Source organism: Rhinoraja longicauda, chromosome 16 (assembly GCF_053455715.1).
Source record: "Rhinoraja longicauda isolate Sanriku21f chromosome 16, sRhiLon1.1, whole genome shotgun sequence".
Classification (NCBI taxonomy): Eukaryota; Metazoa; Chordata; class Chondrichthyes; order Rajiformes; family Arhynchobatidae; genus Rhinoraja; species Rhinoraja longicauda.
In genome coordinates this window covers 33,249,056-33,270,637 of record NC_135968.1, presented here as the reverse complement: position 1 = coordinate 33,270,637, position 21,582 = coordinate 33,249,056, and the positions used below count along the sequence as shown (strand labels likewise).

At 43.6% G+C, this 21,582-nt stretch overlaps 1 protein-coding gene across 2 annotated transcripts in view; it reads left to right on the top strand.

Moving 5' to 3' along the window:
* The first annotated feature begins 687 nt into the window (after positions 1–687).
* Positions 688–21,582, top strand: part of LOC144600954 (carbohydrate sulfotransferase 15-like) — a 76,777-nt gene continuing 55,882 nt past the window's right edge. The window contains exon 1 of one of the 2 annotated variants that reach the window (XM_078412857.1): positions 688–875. The gene's annotated coding sequence lies outside the window, so the exon portion shown is untranslated. Of the gene's footprint in view, positions 876–1,297; positions 1,370–21,582 lie in introns of those variants that run through there. The other variant, XM_078412858.1, reaches the window with a different exon arrangement.

Below are 21,582 nucleotides of genomic sequence, written 5' to 3'. Positions count from 1 at the left end.
TGTCGTATGTTGAAAGGCTGGAGCGATTGGGCTTGTATACACTGGAATTTAGAAGGATGAGGGGGGATCTTATTGAAACATATAAGATAATTAGGGGATTGGACACATTAGAGGCAGATAACATGTTCCCAATGTTGGGGGAGTCCAGAACAAGGGGCCACAGTTTGAGAATAAGGGGTAGGCCATTTAGAACGGAGATGAGGAAGAACTTTTTCAGTCAGAGGGTGGTGAAGGTGTGGAATTCTCTGCCTCAGAAGGCAGTGGAGGCCAGTTCGTTGGATGCTTTCAAGAGAGAGCTGGATAGAGCTCTTAAGGATAGCGGAGTGAGGGGGTATGGGGAGAAGGCAGGAACGGGGTACTGATTGATAGTGATCAGCCATGATCGCATTGAATGGCGGTGCTGGCTCGAAGGGCTGAATGGCCTACTCCTGCACCTATTGTCTATTGTCTATTGTCTATTGTCTAATACTAGGATACTTTCTAAGGTGCAGCTGTTGAACTTGGTAAGAGGCGTTGGCCACATATTAAATTTCCTTAGCTTCTGAGGAAGTAGAGGCGTTGGTGTGCTTTCTTGGCAGATTGCATCAATGTGGTTAGACCAAAACAAATTGTTGGTGGTATTTACACCAGGAAACCTGAAGCTCTCGACCATCTCCACTTCAGCACCGTTGACACAGGCCATGATGTGTATCCACCCTGCTTCCTGCAACCCATGTCTAGCTCCTTGGCGTTGCTGATATTGATAGAGTGAGTTTGTTGCCTTAACACCACACCACTAAGCTCTCTATCTCCTCCCTGCACTAGTCTTCGAGATCAGCCCCTCTGCTGTAGTGCCTTTCTGCAAACTTGGAAATGGAGTTGGAGTAGTCCTGACGGTAAGGGGTTTGACACCAGATTGTCGCGGGGGGGGGGGGGGGGGGTGGGGGTGGTGGAGTAGTTTTCTCGGTGAGCCGCTGTCTGCTACTGTGTTGAGGCAGGTTTGGAGGGGGCGCGGGGTTGTGATCTAACTGGCTGCCGCTGAAGCTGTAACACTGCTGAGCTTGTGACTGGAGGTCACTGTCGGGCTGCAGCCTCGGGGAGACAGGGAGAGAGGGAGAGAGGGAGAGGGGGATAGAGATAGAGATAGAGATAGAGATAGAGATAGAGTCCTGGGCTGGGCTGGGCTGGGTACGTGTGGGTTCCTAGTCGTCAAAGAGAAACCGAACGGGACGTTTCTGTCGGAGAAGCCGAGCCGGCAGTGAGGTGGAGGGAGGGAGGGAGGGTGGAGGGAGGGAGGGAGGGTCGGTGCGCCAGGCAGGCAGGCAGGCAGCCGTGTGTTGGAGAATGTGAAGCGGCGTCTCACTAACAAGGAGCAGCAGCGGCGGTGGAGGTGAGTGAGTGAGTGAGTGAGAGAGTGGTAGCGCCGGGCTTTAAACTGTTGTACGGACCGCTGCGGCTTCAAAGGAAAGTGTCTGAAACAAAGGTGGGCTTTTATTGTTTGAAGCGATCTGTGCAATTCCCCCCTCCCTCCCTCCCTCCCTCCCCCCCAGGCTCAGCGCTGCCCCGGGAGCTGCTTGACAACAGTACCCGTGTCTCCGCTACACCCCGACCCGCGCCCAGCGGCGGCTTCACCGGCCACACTTCATTGTCGCTCCCGGGCCGGTCCCTGGTCTCTGGTCCCTGGTCTCTGGTCCCTGGTCCCTGGTCCCTGGTCTCTGGTCCCTGGTCTCTGGTCCCTGGTCCCTGGTCCCTGGTCCCTGGTCCCTGGTCCCTGGTCCCTGGTCTCTGGTCCCTGGTCCCTGGTCCCTGGTCTGGTCCCTGGTCCCTGGTCCCTGGTCTCTGGTCCCTGGTCTCTGGTCCCTGGTCCCTGGTCTCTGGTCTCTGGTCCCTGGTCTCTGGTCCCTGGTCCCTGGTCCCTGGTCCCTGGTCCCTGGTCCCTGGTCTCTGGTCCCTGGTCCCTGGTACCTGGTCTCTGGTCTCTCCCTGTCCCCCCGGGCGGCTACCTCGTCCACCCCGACTGCCCGCAACATGTACCGATGCTCACGCCCTGTCTGTCCCGCCACCGCCAGACATCCCCATCCCCCCCCCATCCCCATCCCCATCCCATCCCATCCCCATCTCCATCCCCATCCCTATCCCCATCCCCATCCCCATCCCCATCCCCATCCCCATCCCTATCCCCATCCCCATCCCCATCCCCATCCCCATCCCATCCCCATCTCCATCCCCATCCCCATCCCCATCCCCATCCCCATCCCCATTCCCACCCCAACCATCCCCACCCCACCCTCACCCCCACCCCACCCTCACCCCCACCCCCATCCCATCCCCATCCCCACCCCCATCCCCATCCCCATCCCCATCCCCATCCCCATCCCCATCCCCACCCCCATCCCCATCCCCATCCCCACCCCCATCCCCATCCCCATCCCCATCCCCACCCCACCCTCATCCTCACCCCCACCCCCATCCCCATCCCCATCCCCATCCCCATCCCCACCCCGGGCTGCCCACAGTCCGTGGACCAGCGATGCACTGAGGCTTCCCAGGGAGTTGGCGTAGAGAGGGCAGACAAGACAAGGAATCCCAGACTGAACAGGGGCTGAACTCCCCGGAGAGTGTGAGTGTGTATGTGTGAGTGTGTGTGTGTGTGAGTGTGTGAGTGTGTGAGTGTGTGTGAGTGTGAGTGTGTGTGTGTGTGTGAGTGTGTGTGAGTGTGAGAGAGAGAGCCTCTTGCCTCCTCGGTTGCGCTGATGAAGCTGTTGCTGGTCAGAGATGTTAAACACAGGAACTTTGTCCAACATTGGAACCAACTCCGACTTTATTCAGGAACTTTGCGCTTTCTAACTGTGAGTGTTTCCGATTTCGTGCCCTTTTATGTCACCGACTAATTCTTTTGTTTTGAGAGTTTGGGACTTGTGAACACACACACACACACACACACACACACTATGTGGTAGAAACGTAACGTCTATCCTCCTTTCACCCCGCCCTACGTAAAGGATGGATTTGGTTGTTCCGTTTCGGGGCACATGACAATAAAACACTCGTACACGTTCCTAATGCACGGCGCTGTGCGGATCGTGTCCTCGTTCAATGCTCCGGGAATTATTCCCCTGTAGTTTCTGTCTATTTGTGGCCTCACCTTGATCATCGCAAACGTGTGATCTACAGCGTGAAGAGCTGAATTGGATGGAATTCAAATTACACATCACGTGCAATGTAAAATGTGTGATATTAAATGTATCGGTCACATTTCATGATCAAAATAATTAGGGGAGGTATTAAAAATAAAAAATAAAGCGTATGGAATATGAAAGTAATATTCTTTCGTGAATGAAACCTTTGTCGTATTCTAATGCAAGATGTAGAATACAAAATAATTGCTTGTTTCACTTCAGTTCTGATCACTTGCTTTGATATCGCCATGAAAGTTGCATGGTAGTTTATTCCCACTACTCTCTGAAAGAATAACAAAGGAATAGCTCTGAACAAAATATGGACTGAAGTTTAGGGAATTGTTATGTTTTACGAAATAGCGTGTTATTTATTGTCTGTTCCCGAGTACACGAGACATTGCAGAGGCCTTCCCGGAGATGCTATAGCGTTAAACAGCTAGGGTTATCATATGTGTATTATGACCTGGTAGAATGAGCTGATTTATTTTAATTTGCCAGTAAATTGACTTATCATCGTCGAAAAGAATGTTTCATTTTTTTAAATAATAAGACATCCGATTCAACGAGGATTTCTTGGGGGTAAATATTCCAGACTTTACTGCGAAATCGCTTTTAAATTTGCATCGACTCATAACGGCAAAGCATTCAGTGCTCACTGTTGTACTTAAAGACATTTCTGGAGGATGTACACGGTCCATCCACTGGTAGCTGCTGGCGATTCGCTATTTCTCCGCTGGGTGCGCTATTTAGCAGCCTTTGTAACCCAAGAACATCAATGAACTGATGTGAATGATGCTGTTCCTTCTGTAATGTTGTGCTTTATGATATGAAATGGAACCAATTTGTTAATGGTGTACCTTTTAAAAAGATAATTGTATATCTGTCGTTTAACTTCTGTGCATAAGTTACAGAGTAGAATTAGGCCATTCGGCTCATCAAGTCTACTCCACTCCGCCATTCAATCATGGCTGATCTATCTCTCCCTCTCAAACCCATTCTCCTGCCTTCTTCCCATAACCATAAATTTAGACACCTGTTTGGTTGTTTAAAAAAATATATTATTTAACTTTAGGTATTAGCTTCAGCTTCCACCAAATCTTTCTGTTCTAAACTACTTTCATGCTTGATCATTTTCTTTGTTAAAACTTTCCTGTTCTGCTTGCAAGAATGTCTCTGAATGTCTGCCCAGCTGTTCAGTGCAATCGCTGTGACTGGACTTCAGAGATCCATTGAAGTGAAGAATGGGAAAGGTGAATCTGGTCAGAGATTCACAGGTCTTTAGAGAAGTTTATTTTGAGGTTATCGGAGAGCAGATTTTCTTTGTAGTTGACCACAAGGCCTGGACCAATAACTATTTTAGTTATTACACCATTTTAAAACTTTTCTTCTGCTCCCCAAGATAAAGCTTATCGAACAGCTTCCATAAGGTCATAAATGATAGGAATCGAATTAGACCATTCAGCCCATCAAGACTACCCCACCATTCAGACATGGCTGATCTATCCCTCCGGACCCCATTCTCCTGCCTTCTCCCCATAACCTTTGACACCTATACTAATCAAGAATCTATCTATCTATCTATGCCTTAAAAATATCCACTGACTTGGCCTCCACAGCCTTCTGTGGCAAATAATTGCACAGATTCACCACCCTCTGACTAAAGAAATTCCTCCTCATCTCCTTCCTAAAAGAACATCCTTTAATTCTGAGGCTCTGACCTCTAGTCCTAGATTCTCACACTAGTGGAAACATCCTCTCCACACCCACTCTAGCCAAGCCTTTCACTATTCTGTATGTTTCAATGAGGTCCCCCCTCACTCTTCTAAACTCCAGGGAGTACAGGCCGACAAACACTGATAATAGGTTATCCAATATTTTGATATCCAATATCTGCTTTCAATGGAACTAAATGTAAAATGTCCCTGTCACTGTAGTTGAGTAAATTATGTCAATGATGGAACATGAACTGTAAAGGTTCTTATTCTTTGCACAAGATAATACTGAATAAACAATATGGGAATTGTGAATTGTACTCATTGATCAAAATGGCTAGTCTGGTTAGTTGATTTTCAACTAAGTATTTTATTTAAACCATTTTTTGAGGGTGGCACAGTGGTGCAGCAGTAGGGTTGCTGCCGTACAGTGCCAGAGACCCAGGTTCAATCCTGCCTACAGTTGCTGTCTGTATGGAGTTTGTACGTTCTCCCTGTGACCGTGCGGGTTTTCTCCGAGTGCTGCAGTTTCCTCCCATGCTCCAAACATGTACAGGCTTGTAGGTTAATTGGCTTTGGTGAAATTGTAAACTGTCCCTAGTGTGTAGAATAGTGTTAGTGTACAGGGTTATCACTAGCTGGTGTGGACTAGGTGGGCGGAAGTGCCTGTTTCCGCACTGTATCTCTAAAGTCTAAAAGCTATGTGTCGCTTTACAAAGAAATCTAAATATTAAGTGAAAATTATCTGCACCATGTTAGACCTAGAATTGGTGGTTCCAGTCTTGAAGGAGTTGGTCCTATTTATTTGCCACATGGCATTGAAGGTGACCTTTAATCACTGTCCTTTATGTTTTACTAAATAGCCCCTCCATTGATTAAACTGATATTTTACCAGAAAATGTGATTATTTTTAACGTAACTATGGCATCCACAAAGATGTTTCCTGCTTCCGTTCCTCTGTTTCTTGTAAATGTTATCAAGCCCCTATCCGGTGATACAAGAAGACTCACGCACGTTCAAAATTTCATAGTACAGTACATTCAATTCAATTATTTTATGGAATTATAGAGATATGGAGCATGGAAAGCACCGTATATATGCTAATCCTAACTTTTTGTGTTCTCCCTACGTTCTTATCAACTTGCCCTGGATTCTACCACTCACGAACAAACTAGAGCAATTTACAGCAGCAAATTTACCGACCAATTGACATGTCTTTGGAATGTGCAAGGAATCAGGAGCACCCAGAGAAAACCCATGCGATCACAGGAAGAATGTGCTACTCTACACTGACAACACACAGCATCAGGAGTAAACCCAGGCCTCTGGCCTTGTGAGGTTGTGATGCCTCTATCTGCACTGCCATGCAGTTCATTCATCTTGAATCTCTTCCCAGCCTAGAGTGCTACTTCCACTTCTCCTGATTGCTCCAAAGCAAGCTGGAATTAATCACTTTGAATCCATTGCAAGCAACTGTGAGAAAACTGTCTTCTCCTGATCCATGCCAAGTAGATTCACAGCACACATCTACACTGCCAGGCTCCTTCCTGTCAATCTTTGTGAAAATTCCTTGTGAATCTTACATTTGTTTCATCTGGTTAAAAAGCACCCGATGGAAGGCAAGGTCTGATTTACAAAGCATCACTTTGTATCTGACACCCCTGATAAAGAGCTCCAGGAAAGTGTGTCCAAGCTGAATAGTTGGAAGCAGGCGATCATATCCTGATACTTCCTGCCCTACAGCTGAACAGAATTGGCATCGCTCGCCTTTCTTTGCTCCATCTACAACATTCTTTGAGTCTCTATCCTTGTTTGATTTTTTTCCTTCCCTATGTTTGGACTTTCTGACTCTTTCCCAATCCCACTTAAATCTCTGCCAATTGCCTTAGTAGTTTTAACCAACTCATTCCTTGTCTCTGTGCTTTCTCATTAAAAATGGGCTGTGCCTTTGGCCAGAATGGCTGCAATTGTAGAGTCACCAAGAGCAACTGGATCTGGATCAATTGGCCAGGTGGGCGGAGGAATGGTTCATGGAATTTAATACAGTAAAGTGTGAGGTGTTACATTTTGGGACATCGAACAAGGGCAGGACCTACACAATAAATGGTAGGCCTCTGGGTAGTGTTGTAGAGCAGAGGGGTCTAGGTGTACAGGTGCATGGTTCCTTGAAAGCCAAGTCGCAGGTAGGTAAGGTGGTCACAAAGGCTTTTGGCATTTTGGCCTTCATCAGTCAGATCATTGAGTATAGAAGTTGGGAGGTCATGTTGCAGTTGTATAAGACGTTGGTGAGACTTCATTTAGAATATTGTTCTAGATTCTAGGCACCATGTTATAGGAAAGATATTGTCAAGGTTGAAAGGTTTCAGAAAAAAATTACGAGGATGTTGCCAGAACTAGAGGGTGTGAGCTATAGGGAGAGGTTGAGTAGGCTGAATCTCTATTCCATGGAACGCAGGAGAATGAGGGGAGATCTTATAAAGGTGTACAAAATCATGAGAGGAATAGATCAGATAGATGCACAGTGTCTTTTGCCCAGAATAGGGGAATCGAGGACCAGAGGACATAGGTTCAAGGTGAAGGGGAAAAGATTTAATAGGAATTTGAGGGATAACTTTTTCACACAAAGGGTGGTGGGTGCCAGGAACAAGCTGCCAGAGGAGGTACCCCAGCTTTTAAGAAGCAATTGGATAGGACAGGTTTGGAGGGATATGGACCAAGCGCAGGCAAGTGAGACGCGTGTACTGGGACATTTTTGGCTGGGGTGGGCCAGTGGGGCCGAAGGGCCTGTTTCCACACTGTATCACTCTATGACGCTATAACCAGAAAAACTACAAACTAGTTCAATCAGCTTCTGTTTCAATCTGATATGCACACCTTTTGCCACTTCTGGGTCATTGCTGAGTTCATTATTTCTCCTACTTTAACACCTGAGTGGTAGATACAATAGACAATAGGTGCAGGAGTAGGCCATTCGGCCCTTGAATGAATGAATGAATAGGTTTATTAGCCAAGTATGTGCATATGCAAGGAATGTGCTTTGGTGCTCTGCTCACAAATGACAACACAAACATACAGTTAACAATTAAGAATAAAGCATAAACACATCAAACCCTTCGAGCCAGCACCACCATTCAATGTGAACATGGCTGATCATTCACAATCAGTACCCCGTTCCTGCCCTCGCCCCATACCCCCTGACTCCGCTATCATTAAGATACCGTGCCATCCCCAAGTCAGAGAGATGAAATTCTGAACTTGCCACTGAGACAGACTGGATAAACTCGTATCTTTCCTAACCTGCTGAGAATCATTTTATCATCAATAGATTGCGTATGTACAAACACAAACATTGTCTGAGTACCAAGGAAAGAATAACATTGGAATTCTAAATCATGAAAGTTCCAGAGCTATTGCAAAGGTATAGCCACACGCATTGATAGTAAGGCTTTTTTCTTTAGAGTGGTGCATTGGAGTGAAGTGCATTGGAGTGAAGAAGGATGCTTGTGATGTGAATGATGTGTGCACAATGATCTACTAGGTTTGCTAGTTAGAGAATACTACATGTGCCCTGCGAAGTAATCTCTGTGGTTGTTCTGAGGTTGTTGCAAGATCTGAGAAGAAATCTTGACTGGAGCTGCATTTATACCTGTGTAATTCCAGCATCAACAGGATTCACATTAAAGATTATATGCACGGTTGGTGAATAGGTACCAAATTTCCCAACATTTAAATTTATAGTGACAGATCTACTATTGATGGATAATTAATTGAGGATTGCAATATTTTTTATTTAGCAATATTCTATATTGATACGAGAACAGGAAGCTGTGACAATAAGACGAAACCTCAATGTTGCATGAAAGTCTGAGATGAGTAATGCAATGATGGGTTAAGGAGCAAAGACAATTTCCAATGATGCAACTACATTTTGGTCATGTTCATGTTTATACTTTGGGTAAAAATTCAAGCTTTGAAAATTAACCCCCCTCTATTTCCTTCAATAAATAAAAAGAAAACAAATGTCACCACAAAAGGCACCAAGCTCCAGTCTGACTTGCCATTTGTCTTTTATTGTTTTCTGTTTCTTGGGTTTAGTTTTTTTAGTTTAGAGATACAGCACGGAAGTAGGCCCTTCAGCCCACCGAGTCTGCACTGACCAGTGATCCCTGTACATTAACACTATCCCACACACACACTAGGGATAATTTTGCGTTTATACCAAGCCAATTAACCTACAAACCTGTACGTCTTTGGAGTGTGGGAGGAAACCGAAGATCTTGGAGAAAACCCACGCGGTCACGGGAAGAACGTACAAACTCCATATAGACAGTACCCGTAGTCGGGATCGAGCCCGGGTCTCCGGTACTGTAAGCGCTGTAAGGCAGCAACTCTACCACTGCGTCATCGAGCCGCCTCCTTCAGGTCTTCGGGTTGTAGCTTGTGGTCCACGTTGCCACATTTCTGGCTGACCATAAATTTCTGACCCTTAATCTGTGAATGCATTCGAACTTTCACACTGCTTGTGTATCATTTCATTCTCTTGCATGCCCACAGGTGCATGGCATTCATGTGTGATTGAGTCTTTAGCGAGGCATTATGATAATGTAAGCTGGAAGACATTCATGGACTAAGTGTTCGTTGATGGGACTTCTGTATCATTAGGGCAACCTATAGGATGTGGAATTGTTGCCTATCTGGTACTAGTTGGTCAGCACATTTCTGACTTCCCTCCATGCATTGTCAAGCCCGGACGTCTAAATGGAGTTGGAGTTAAGATGCCAGGGTACACCTTGTTCTCTCATACAGCCTTGCCATGAATCTAGCAGCAGAGTGCTGATGGGTTGAGGTGAGTGGCCGGGTATACATTGCAACCAGCCACCCAACTCTATGCAAAGGTTAGCAGACATAACAATTTGATTCCATACTTTATGTTTAATTTTAGAGGGTAAAAGATGTGCAAGACATTGGGAGATAGATTAATTGATCAGTAACTTGTTTTTTTAAATTCTAGTTTAATAGGGTAAAGACCAGATTAAAATGGTTTGTGGGTGTTGCTGGTTGTGAAGTTTAAGGCTTACCTGCACTATTCAGTCTTTTCTGCACTCAGTCTTCTCTCATTCTGTCTCTGACTCTTGGGTATGGCCAGCTTTCCAAACTTAGAGTGGATGGGCACTCAAGATGGGATGGAACACAGATGCAGATTTATGCAAGTGGGCTGGATCCAGGATGTTCTGGATCCTACATTTTGTGAACATTTGCAACTATTTGTGAACTATCCAGTGATCTAATGGAGTAAATGGGAGTACCTCAAGTCCTGTCTGGAAGATGAGTGTGGTAGAGTTTCAATATGTTCACCTACAGCTTACACCAAATCCAATATTGGTTTGTTCTTGCTTTTAGGCTCTTCATTGAACCAAGCGATTGTGAAGCTGCTGTGTTCCTAACATTATTACAAAATAATTCTGCAGCATTCAGTTTGGACTAGTAATTAATGTTTTAGAAGTCCCTAGTGTTGACAATGAGTGCTCGCCACCAAATTCTAACCAAATGGTTTCATTATATTCCTGGAGTCCAACCAGATTGTCCCACCTCCGAACTACCCAACAGTGTCCCAAATCCTTGATGATTGCTTGCAAAGTCAAATGATGCGATGGCATCCTGTGTGACAGACACAGAGAGAGAGAGACACACACACACACACACACACACACACACACACACACACACACACACACACACACACACACACACACACACACACACACACACACACACACACACACACACACACACACACACACACACACACACACACACACCTGTGCAGGTTCAATTCAATGCAACTTTTGAAGTATGGATTAATTGGTTTCATATTATGTGTAAAAATGCTCATATAATATTTCAGCTTCTACCATAATTACCTTTTTGTGCGTTCCAAAGTGCGTAGCACTCAGTCGAATTTTTAAAACATTGGATATCAATTGCAATAGATTGCCTTGAGAATTCTTTAATGGAAATGGCTGTCTAGTCAACTTAATGGTATCACAGCTGCTGGATGACAGTGATTTCTCTCTTCTTAAGTCATAAGTGATAGTAGAATTAGGTCATTCGGCCCATCAAGTCTACTCTGCCATTCAATCATGGCTGATCTATCTCTCCCTCCTAACCCCATTCTCCTGACTTCTCCCCATAACCTCTGACACCTGTACTAATCAAAAATCTATCCATCTTTGCCTCAAAAATATCTACTGACTTGGCCTCTGCAGCCTTCTGTGGCAAAGAATTCCACAGATTCAACACCCTCTGACTAAAGAAATTTCTCCTCATCTCCTTCCTAAAAGAAAGCCCTAAGGCTGACCTCTTGTCCTAGACTCTCCCACTAGTGGAAACATCCTCTCCACATCCACTCTATCCAAGCCTTTTACTATTCTGTATGTTTCAATGAGATTCCCCCTCATTCTTCTAAACTCCAGCAAGTACAGGCCCAGTGCCGACAAATGCTCATCATTGGTTAACCTACTCATTCTTGGGATCGCTCTTGTAAACCTCCTCTGGACCCTCTCGAGAGCCAGCACATCCTTCCTCAGAAACGGTGCCCAAGATTGCTCACAGTATTACAAATGCGACCTTACCAACGCCTTATAGAGCCTCAACATTACATCCCTGTTTTTCTTATGCAAGCCCTCTTGAAATAAATGCTAGCATTGAGTTTGCTTTTTTTACTACTGATTCGACTTGCAGATTGACTGATGACTGTTGGAAATAGATGCTGGAAGTTATTGGATCATTCTGTGCAGCTGTCAGTGAGGTCTATAGTGAGCACCATTGGTTTGCCAACTGATCTCAAAATCTGGACCATGATTTACATCCTGAATTAGCAGTGAAACAGTGAGGCCCAAAATTGACCAGTGAAGGTGCGGAGTTCATCGTTGCCTTGTACTTAATTGTTCCCAGCAGCGCTCGTGTGTTCAGTTTTGTAAATTGCACTCCAGCTAAAGAAAGAGGTCCTCAACTTTCTGGGAGGAATGTTGGTTTAACTTTCAGAATAACTCTACTCATTCAAATGCTAACCAGAATGTAACATTCAGGGAATTCATGACACGCTTAATTTGAAACTTGATGTGTGGTAACAATAATTGCTTGGAGGAAATAAAGATGAATATGGAATTATGCTTCCTAAACCCCTTCACCACAGGGGGTTTCCGAGTGACTTCCGAGTTGTTAAAGATTTATTGTTGGTATGGTCAACAACCCTATTAACACTCTTATGAGACTATCAGGGTGGTACAATTCCTACATGAATACACTGCAATATTTTCTCAGCTAGAAATTCTGATTGAAAGCTGCATGATGATATCTCCAATGAGTGTTCCATTATTCAAATCTGTTTTTATACTTCATGAATCTACAGAATTAGTATGTTTCACCTGACCCTAACCCTATCATTCATTCACTAATCTGTCAATCCTGTTACTTAGCCAGGTTAGAATGCTCATTTAAGGTAGACACAAAATGCTGGAGTAACTCAGCAGGACAGGCAGCATTTCTGGACAGAAGGAATGGGTGACGTTTCAGGTCAAGACCCTTCTTCAGACAAAGGCTAGATCATTACAATGCTCATTTTCTCAGCTTGGTCCTTTTAACTTTTTTCTTTCCCTATCTTTTAAAAAAAACTTTTTCAATCCATTCTCTTTATTCTTCGATAGTTGGAACATGAAGACAGTCTCTTGGGTTTCATACCAAATTATTAATGGCAGCTTCAGAGCTTCCACATCGCAGGAGATCCTTTGGTCAGGGGAGGAGAGGAGAAAAAGGGGCAAGAAAGGATGCATAGTATATTCATACAGATCCAGCAGCATGGCAATTAGGATTCAACTTCGCCTGTCCTGAAATTGCATCAATATTGCAGGGGAGTGAGCAATTTTTATCCAATTTCTCCAAAAGCTGACAGTTTCTGTTTTCACATTTACTTTCATCCCTTTTCCTGCATATAATTTATTTAACATCTCTCTTTTTTTTATTGGCGTATCCATTCAGTTTAGTCTAGATGGACTCTTTGAAAGTACACATCCTTCAGTAGTCTACAGAGAATAAAAATGCTCCTGGAAATTGAAGTCATTAATACCATTATGTAACTCCAGTGTATATTGAGCTCTGGGTCAGGTAGAATGGATCATTCAGCCCTTTTTATCCCTGTACTTTAGTGAGCAGTTTCATGAAGAACAGATGGAATGTTTTTTTATAAACATGGCATCACATACGCAGTTACTATTTAACCCTAAATTGAATGTGGTCTTACAACAGACAACTTTGAACTGTTATTGAAACACAACATGTTCTTTCAGTCTATTTCCTTTCATCTTTTTTCTTTTATGAACTTTGAATGGCATGATTTAATTGGCCCTTAACATTATCGTGTCTTTGTAACTGATCATCCCGGTGATTGCTCTCCCTTTATCTTTAAATATTCGATAGTAAAAAATGTGGTGGTGTTACTTGGGCTGTTAACTTTTGTTGCTGTATAAATGTCAAAACTGCAGTAAAACTAGAAAGACAGCAGAAGTCTTTGTGTCACCATTTTCCACTTTATATTAGTCCTCAGAACAAACAGGTCAAAACGAACAAAGAACTATATGGAAACAGTTTCCCTTTTGAGGAGGCAAAGTAGAAAAACACCACAAATCATGTTATGACTGTGCTTGATCAGTTTGGCATGTCTCTTGATTTTTCCCAATGACACTTTTGAATTACTAGCAAAAATTGATGCCAAAATGTATTGTTATGATTTGCCTGAAGATACTGCACTCCCATTCTGTCCCATGGACTATCTAGGTTCATCGTTGTCTCTAACAATATCCTGGTGTACAATTGATGTGAATGTACCCAATTTAAATTCCTCGTTATTTTGAAAAATTCTGCTATTCAGAATTTTCTGGAGGCAGGGGTAGAAGATTAATTCTTTGTACTGCCTTTGGTTTCAGTGCACACCTTTGCTATTTTAATATCGATAAATGCTTTCATATCAGGCATTTATTTTGATGTCACTTTAACAGCAAAATAATCTTAATTTCAGTTACAGTTTAAAAGCAGTAACATCTGTTTCTAGGTTTTTTTTCCTGTGCATTTGCACAGAAGAAAACCTACTGTGCTGTCAGTCTAGAATTTTATATATATTTTTATTTTTGTTGTCTGTCCCTGACTTTTTTTATTTATTAGATTATATTTTTTTACCTTAGCAGAATCTTTTTCAAGACCGAAAAAGAAAATGCTGAGGGAAACCATTAGAATGCAGATGTCACGTCGTCAGCAAAAAGTAAATTGCTCAAGAAGTTCAGCGGGCCAGGCAGCATCTGTGAAGGGAAATGGACCGTTGACGTTTCAGGTCTGGCAGTCCAGAGGAAGGGTCTCAACCTTAAACATCGACTGTCTATTTTCCTGCACGCATTCTTCCTGGCCCGCAAAACTTCTTGAGCAATTTACTTTTTGCTGACGATTGTGACATCTGTATTCTTCTGCGTCTCTCTTTCTCAAGACTGTATCATTATCTCTTTGTTACAGACATTATGCAAGGCATGGAAAATCACGTCTAGGTTCATTTCATCGTGCCATTAAGCAGAAAGCATTTGTCACTAATAATTGCTGTGTTTCTGAGCTTCTGCCATCTTTTAAAATATGCTGAGAGAACATCTTATTCATATTTTGCAAACTATTTGCAAAAATATAAACTATGAGAAATGTTTTTGCGTCAGTTGCTCTCCAGACAAAGTTGTTTTTTCTCCTATGCATAGCATCTGCATTTCATTCGTCTTGCAATTTGATGTAAGGAGGTTAGGCCACGAGCAAGTTTATCTATGTTTATTTTGGAAATAGCTTGCTTTTTCTTTAGAGAAAACATCTAGTTTTTCCCCCTGAAGCTGTCATTAGAAAACACAGACAAATCCAATGGGGATTTCAGAGGGAATGCCTGTAGGGTGGTTAGAGTGTTAAACCCATTACGACAGAGCCTGGTTGAGGTGATGAGCCATCAGTACATTCAAGGAGAAGCTGGATAAATACATGAGGGAAAGGGGTAGAACGATATGATGGAGTTGGATGTAGAAGAACAGGGGAAAAGTTTTGTGGACCAGTCTCTGGCATCCATCCACTGGGAGTTTGGCTTCTATGTCGTTAATAAATTATTCTCAGAATTAATTCCAGAATTGTTGATGTTCCCCCAGTCATTAATACTGGAAACATTCCAGATTATTTTTTTTAAAATAGTGGACAGTTGCTTTCAACCAAAATTATTTGTTAATCTTTCCCAAGGCAGTCAATTTTCAAATTCTTATTAACCAATCTTGGGAATCTGTGTAATTTGATCTTTGCCTTATTCATTCTTGAAACACCATTGTTAAGTTGGGCTAAAATTAGCTTGAAGATGTTTTGCCTGGTTTGCTTGGAGCCATTGTGCTAGTGACACCAGGTTCAGCATTCTGTCTGCACGCATAGGACCTGAACTTGCTGGCTTTTCTTTGTCAGTGATTTCTGAACGGGCTTCAACCAACTATACATAGGATTTCAGCAATGGAGCACGCAGGACCCCAGCATTTCACACTGGCGAATCTGCTACCCGAGTCTGAACAGCAAGTCCTTTTGGCTTAAAGATAGACACAAAAAGCTGGAGTAATTCAGTGTCAGACAGCATCTCTGGAGAAAAGGAATATGTGACATTTCAGGTCGAGTCCCTTCTTCCTTTTCTATTCCCATTCCTTCTCTCTAGAGATGCTGCCTGACCCACTGAGTTACTCCAGCTTTTTGTGTCTATCTTTGGTTTAAACCCGCACCTGTCAGTTTCTTCCCACACAGATCTTTTGGTTTAGTGGGCAGGAACAGATATAAAGTATCCAGGTAAGTATTGGGTAATTAATATGTTCTTGATTCAAATTTACATCAATATTTCTAATAGTTTTAAATTCTTGCACTAACTTTATGTAATACTTTAAAAAAAAATTGTTGCTTGATTTTTTTTGTTTGAAATTTTAGTTTAATGGGCATTTATAGTTTTGACAGGTTTGACAATTGACTAAGCCAAGGGGCATGGCTGTTATTTTATTTAGAACTTGTAGAACGGAACATAACAGAACAGGAACCGGCCCTTTGATCCTAATTGTCAGTGTCAAACATGACTCAAGGTTAAATTCATCTCCTCTGCCATTACACAATCCATACCACTTCATCCCCTGCATAACCAAGAGGCTATCTAAAAGGCTATTTAAAAGAGGCCTTTTAAATTCCACTATTGATCTGGCTCCACCACCACCCCCGGCAGCATGTTCCATGCACCCACCACTCTGTGCAAAAACAAAAGCTTGCCCCACACATCTCCTTTAAACTTTGCTCCCCTGTCCTTAAAGCTATGCCTCCTAGTCCTTGATATTTCTACTTTGGGGGAAAAGGGTTCTGACCGTCTACCATATCTATGCCTCTCATATTCTTTGTACTTCTATCAAGTCTCCCCTCAGCCTCCGACACTCCAGGGAAAACAATCCAAGTTTGTCAAACCTCTCATAGCTAATCCAGGCAGAATTCTGATAAACCACTTCTGTACCCTCTCCAAAGCCGCTACATCCTCGTAAAATGGGGTGACCAGAACGACACACAATACTCCAATTGTGGCCGAACCACAGTCTTATAAGGCAGCTACATGACTTTCTGACTCTTATATTCAATGCCCCAACCGATGAAGGCAAGCATGCCATACACCTATTATACCTCTCTATCTACTTGTGTTGCCATTATGAACCTGAACACCAATATTCCACTGTACATCAATGCTGTTAAGGGTATTGGCATTAACTGAAGACAGACAGATGCTAAAGACTGGACTAACTCAGCCAATCAGGCAACATCTCTGGTGACGTTTCGGGTCGAGACCTTTCTTCAGACTGAGAGTCGGGGGAAAAGGGAACAAGAGATATCAATAGTACTTAGGAGAAATGAATGGAAAATCTGCAAAAAGCAATGATAATCAAGGAAATGTGGGGACACAAGAGGCCATTGTTGGCTGTGGGATTGGTAATAACGAGTATACAGACAGAGGAACTCAACAGGATGACAGTAAAACTAGTACAACAACTGTGGAGGGGGAGGAACGGAGAGAGAGAGGGGATGCAAGGGTTACTTGAAGTTAGAGAAATCAATATTCATACCGCTGGTTTGTAAGCTGCCCAAGAACAAGGTGAGATGCAGATCCTCCAATTTGCATGTGGCTTTACTCCGACAATGGAGGATGCCCAGACAGAAAGGTCAGTATGGAAATGATAAGGGGAGTTAAAATGTTTGGCAACCGGGAGATCACGTAGGCCGAGGTGGACTGAGCAAAGATTTTCAGCGAAACAATCGATGAGTCTGCACTTGGTCTCGCCGATATATAGGAGTCCACCCCTGGAATAGCGGATACAGTAGATGAGGTGGGAGGAGGTGTAAGTGAATCTCTGCCTCACCTGACAGGTCTGTCGGGGTCCCTGGACAGAGTTAACTGTACGCTTTCCAATTGCATTTGACCTCCCAAAGTGTAACATCTCACCCTTGCTTGGATTAAACTCCATCTACTTCTTTCTTTGTTTCCAATTCTTTCAGAAGATCCTGCTGTATACTTTGACAGGCCTAATCATCAGATTTGTTGGGTTTGTTCTGACCCACCTACAAGGCAGCATTGTTTGTGGGAAGGAACTGCAGATGCCGGTTTACACCGAGGATAGACAGGAAATGCTGGAGTAACTTGACGGGTCGGGCAGCATCTCTGGAGAAAAGGAAGAGGTGAAGTTTCAGGTCGAAAAATCCATCTTCAGACTGAGAGTTAGGGGAGAGGAAAACTAATCAGTCTGAAGATGGGTCTTGACCTGAAATGTCGCCTATTCCTTTTCTCCAGAGATGCTGCCTGACCCGCTGAGTTACTCCAGCATTTCGTGTCTACCTACAAGGCAGCACTGCATTGCTTGAGGCCACAGTCCTGCTCATAATGCCACCATTGAGGATTGAACTAGTGTTTTGCATCAAATTGACAATGGTGAATGCAGAAAATGTAGATCCACCCTTACGATGTAGATCGGTGACTAGAAGCCTATTGATACTTCTCTGGCCTCTGGCTGATATTTCGCCGAACGAAATAAAAAAAAGTTGGTGGCAAGCCACATGGAAGAACCGTAAGCATCTGTTCTGCCACATTGAAAAATGGAAGGGAAGAAATGCAAGTGGGATCCTGGCTTGAGTTCTGATGTTTCTTTGAGCAGTGGAAAATACAGTCTTTTAATGTGTGGTTAACCAATCCATGGACAGCCCATATAAAAATCTGGCAATCCCCAACAAAGTTGGACAGGAGTCAAAGCTGTGACACATGTTTACAGTAATTTGATCAAAAGTCTCACTATGCTTAATGAAGATTTCCAGGTGCTGACGCAAATGTTTGTGCAAACTTGGAAGTCAAAAGCCAGGCTAGTCTGAGCATTGCCCACAATACCAGGGCTAATGTGATCTCGCCCTCTACTTGTGTGAACGTGAATGGGTTACAGATTCTTCATCAAATTAGAGCACAATTTATGGAGCGTTGGACAGTTCAAATACATAGAAACATAGAAAATAGGTGCAGGAGTAGGCCATTCGGCCCTTCGAGCCTGCACCGCCATTCAATATGATCATGGCTGATCATCCAGCTCAGTAACCTGTACCTGCCTTCTCTCCATACCCCCTGATCCCTTTAGCCACAAGGGCCACATCTAACTCCCTCTTAAATATAGCCAATGAACTGGCCTCAACTACCTTTTGTGGCAGCTGATAGTGCCCACAAACTAGTTTGGCATTAAATATTGAAAGGGAAATTTTGAGGTGTTCTGAAGAATTCTGCTGGGAATATAACCACCGATTTAGCAAATCGTATAACTATCGATAAGCCATTTCATCTAGATTTTGATCAAATGGATTAATAAATCCTGACCACTTTCCTTTGAAGTGGCATTAACATGCTTTAGTTTATGAATAATGTTACATATTGCAGAACAAGGGCTATACCTGGTTTGTATATAGTATTCTTGTAGGAACCACAGAATTTCACCATGCTCTTGGAAATGTATTTAAGTAGTTTCAACTTGAAGCTTGAGTTATGGGGGATTTGGAGTGAATTTGCATAGAGTGGCACAGCAGTAGAGTTGCTGCCAGAGTCCTGGGTTCAATCCTGACTGTGTTTGCTGTCTGTATGGAGTTTGTATGTTCTCCCTGTGACAGTGTGGGATTTCTCTGGGTGATCCGGCTTCCTCCCACATCTCAAGGACGTGCAGGTTGTGGGTTAATTGGCTTCTGTAAATTGCTCCCAGTATGTAGGATAGAGCTAGTGTGTGGGTGATGGCTGGTCAGTGTGGACTCAGTGAGTGGACCAAAGGGCCTGCTTCCATGCTGTATCTCTAAACTAAACTAACAAGGTGGATACTTCATTCAATTGTATCAGGTTATTTAGGTTATCTGTGGAATTTTGATGTAAGTGTGTTAATATATTTGTCCCGGATGACTTGCATTTACATTTAACACAAACACACTTTCAATTCAGTAGAGTGTGGTTGTGTTTTCATAAACCACACAATGATAAGTTCATGATTAGTAAAGGCATTAATGCTTGAGGAGTGATTAGATAATCTAAAGTTATTTTATTATAGAACCACGGAACATAGAAATGGGCTATTCAGCGCAACCTGTCCATCAGGACCATCGAGGCATTCAATGGAATTTGGAAGGTTGATGAGTGATTCAACAAATATTTTCATCGTATTAGGGAGAACAGATAGATATCCAATTGCAGGACACTTTCTTCAGCATAAGACAGTTAAGAGTTTGTTTTAGCAATCACATCTGCTTGGGTTTGGATCACTCTTGAAATTCAGGGCAATCCCACATTTGCAAATCAGAACGATTCATTGTCTCCTTCAGATGGGGCTGCATGGTGGCAAAGTGGTAGAGTTGTGCCAGAGACCGGTTTGATCCTGACAACGGGTACTGTCTGTATGGAGTTTGTACATTCTCCCCGTGACTGTGTGGATTTTCCCAAGGTGACAATAGACAATAGACAATAGACAATAGACAATAGGTGCAGGAGTAGGCCATTCAGCCCTTCGAGCCAGCACCGCCATTCAATGCGATCATGGCTGATCACTCTCAATCAGTACCCCGTTCCTGCCTTCTCCCCATACCCCCTCACTCCGCTATCCTTAAGAGCTCTATCCAGCTCTCTCTTGAAAGCATCCAACGAACTGGCCTCCACTGCCTTCTGAGGCAGAGAATTCCACACCTTCACCACTCTCTGACTGAAAAAGTTCCTCCTCATCTCCGTTCTAAATGCACCAGTTTCCTCCCACAGTTCAAAGATGTACAGGTTTGTAGGGTAATTGGCCAGTAAGAATTGGAAATTGTCCCAAGTGTGAAGGGTACTGCTAATGTACAGTGATAGATTCAGTGCAGATTCAGTGGGCAGAAGGGCCTGTTACTTTGCTGTATCTCTAAACTAAATGAAACTAATTCAATAAAATGCCTCCTTTGGAGTGTCGTGAGGGGACATAGTTCACTTTATTCAAAAGAGCGGGTATTGTTTGGCATTCTCAAAATAAGGGCTTTCCTATCACAGTGCTGGAGTGGAACATCCACCAGCAAAGCCATCTTGTATTCACTTCATTCCCTCAGCCCCTACCGCCTGATCTCCTGACCTTGTGATACTGCAATCTAGACCTGCACAGCTGACCTAGAGCTCCCATACCCCTATTGCTCAGCTTATTGCTGGTGCTGCTGCTCCATAGCACAATGCTTCTCTCATCCGCTGTCCTCTCCCGGAGAAGGATCCTAGATTCTTCATTTTCCTTGCATCAACCTCTCAGCTCCAGGAACAAGGCCATTGATGCATCTTAACACCATCCCACCCATCCTGCCACACTGTTCCCTGCACCACTAGGATGCAATATGTCTCCTGCCGGTTCAAGGAATGCAGCCCCCATTGCCCTTGCTTGCAACTCGAAGTATAAGGCTGCTGACTGTTCTTCCCCCTCCCCCCAATATCATACCATCCCCCCACAGCATTAGGGTCAGATGCCCTCTCCCCCATGACCTCGCGCACCAACAACAGCACAAAACACAACAGGCTCAAAGCTATCTATGCAGCTCCAAAACATGGCTTGGATCAGACTACCCAGTGGCATACTTTTAATGTCAATATCTGAATTTCACAGCATAGACAATGAGTTGTATACAGTTTACCGTGGTTGCCGCTGGTGCCCCACTGTAATGGCCAATGTGCAAATGTTTTGGCGCACTGGAAGTTTTAAAAATTCAGCAGGCAGAACCAAGCCTTTCAGGAGTGCAGATAGCAAATGTTTATACATTCAAAACATATCGCACATACAGAACTCTTTCCCGCAAATACACATTGATGCTAAAATTATGGCTTATTTGCAAATCTTAGGTTGGTAGATTTTTACTAACAAAGAGATGGCCAACCAAATGAACGACAGAAGGCTGAAGAGACCACTCCTTGCAACGTTTCAGAGTGAGGCGTGATATAACACAATCATGAATAGAGCCCAATATGCTTTTGCAATATGGCGTGAAATAATATAACATAATTTGCTCGTATGAATCATAAACATGCTGGCAGCTTGTCTCTGTGTCGCATGTCAATGCAGGAAATAATAATATTTCGA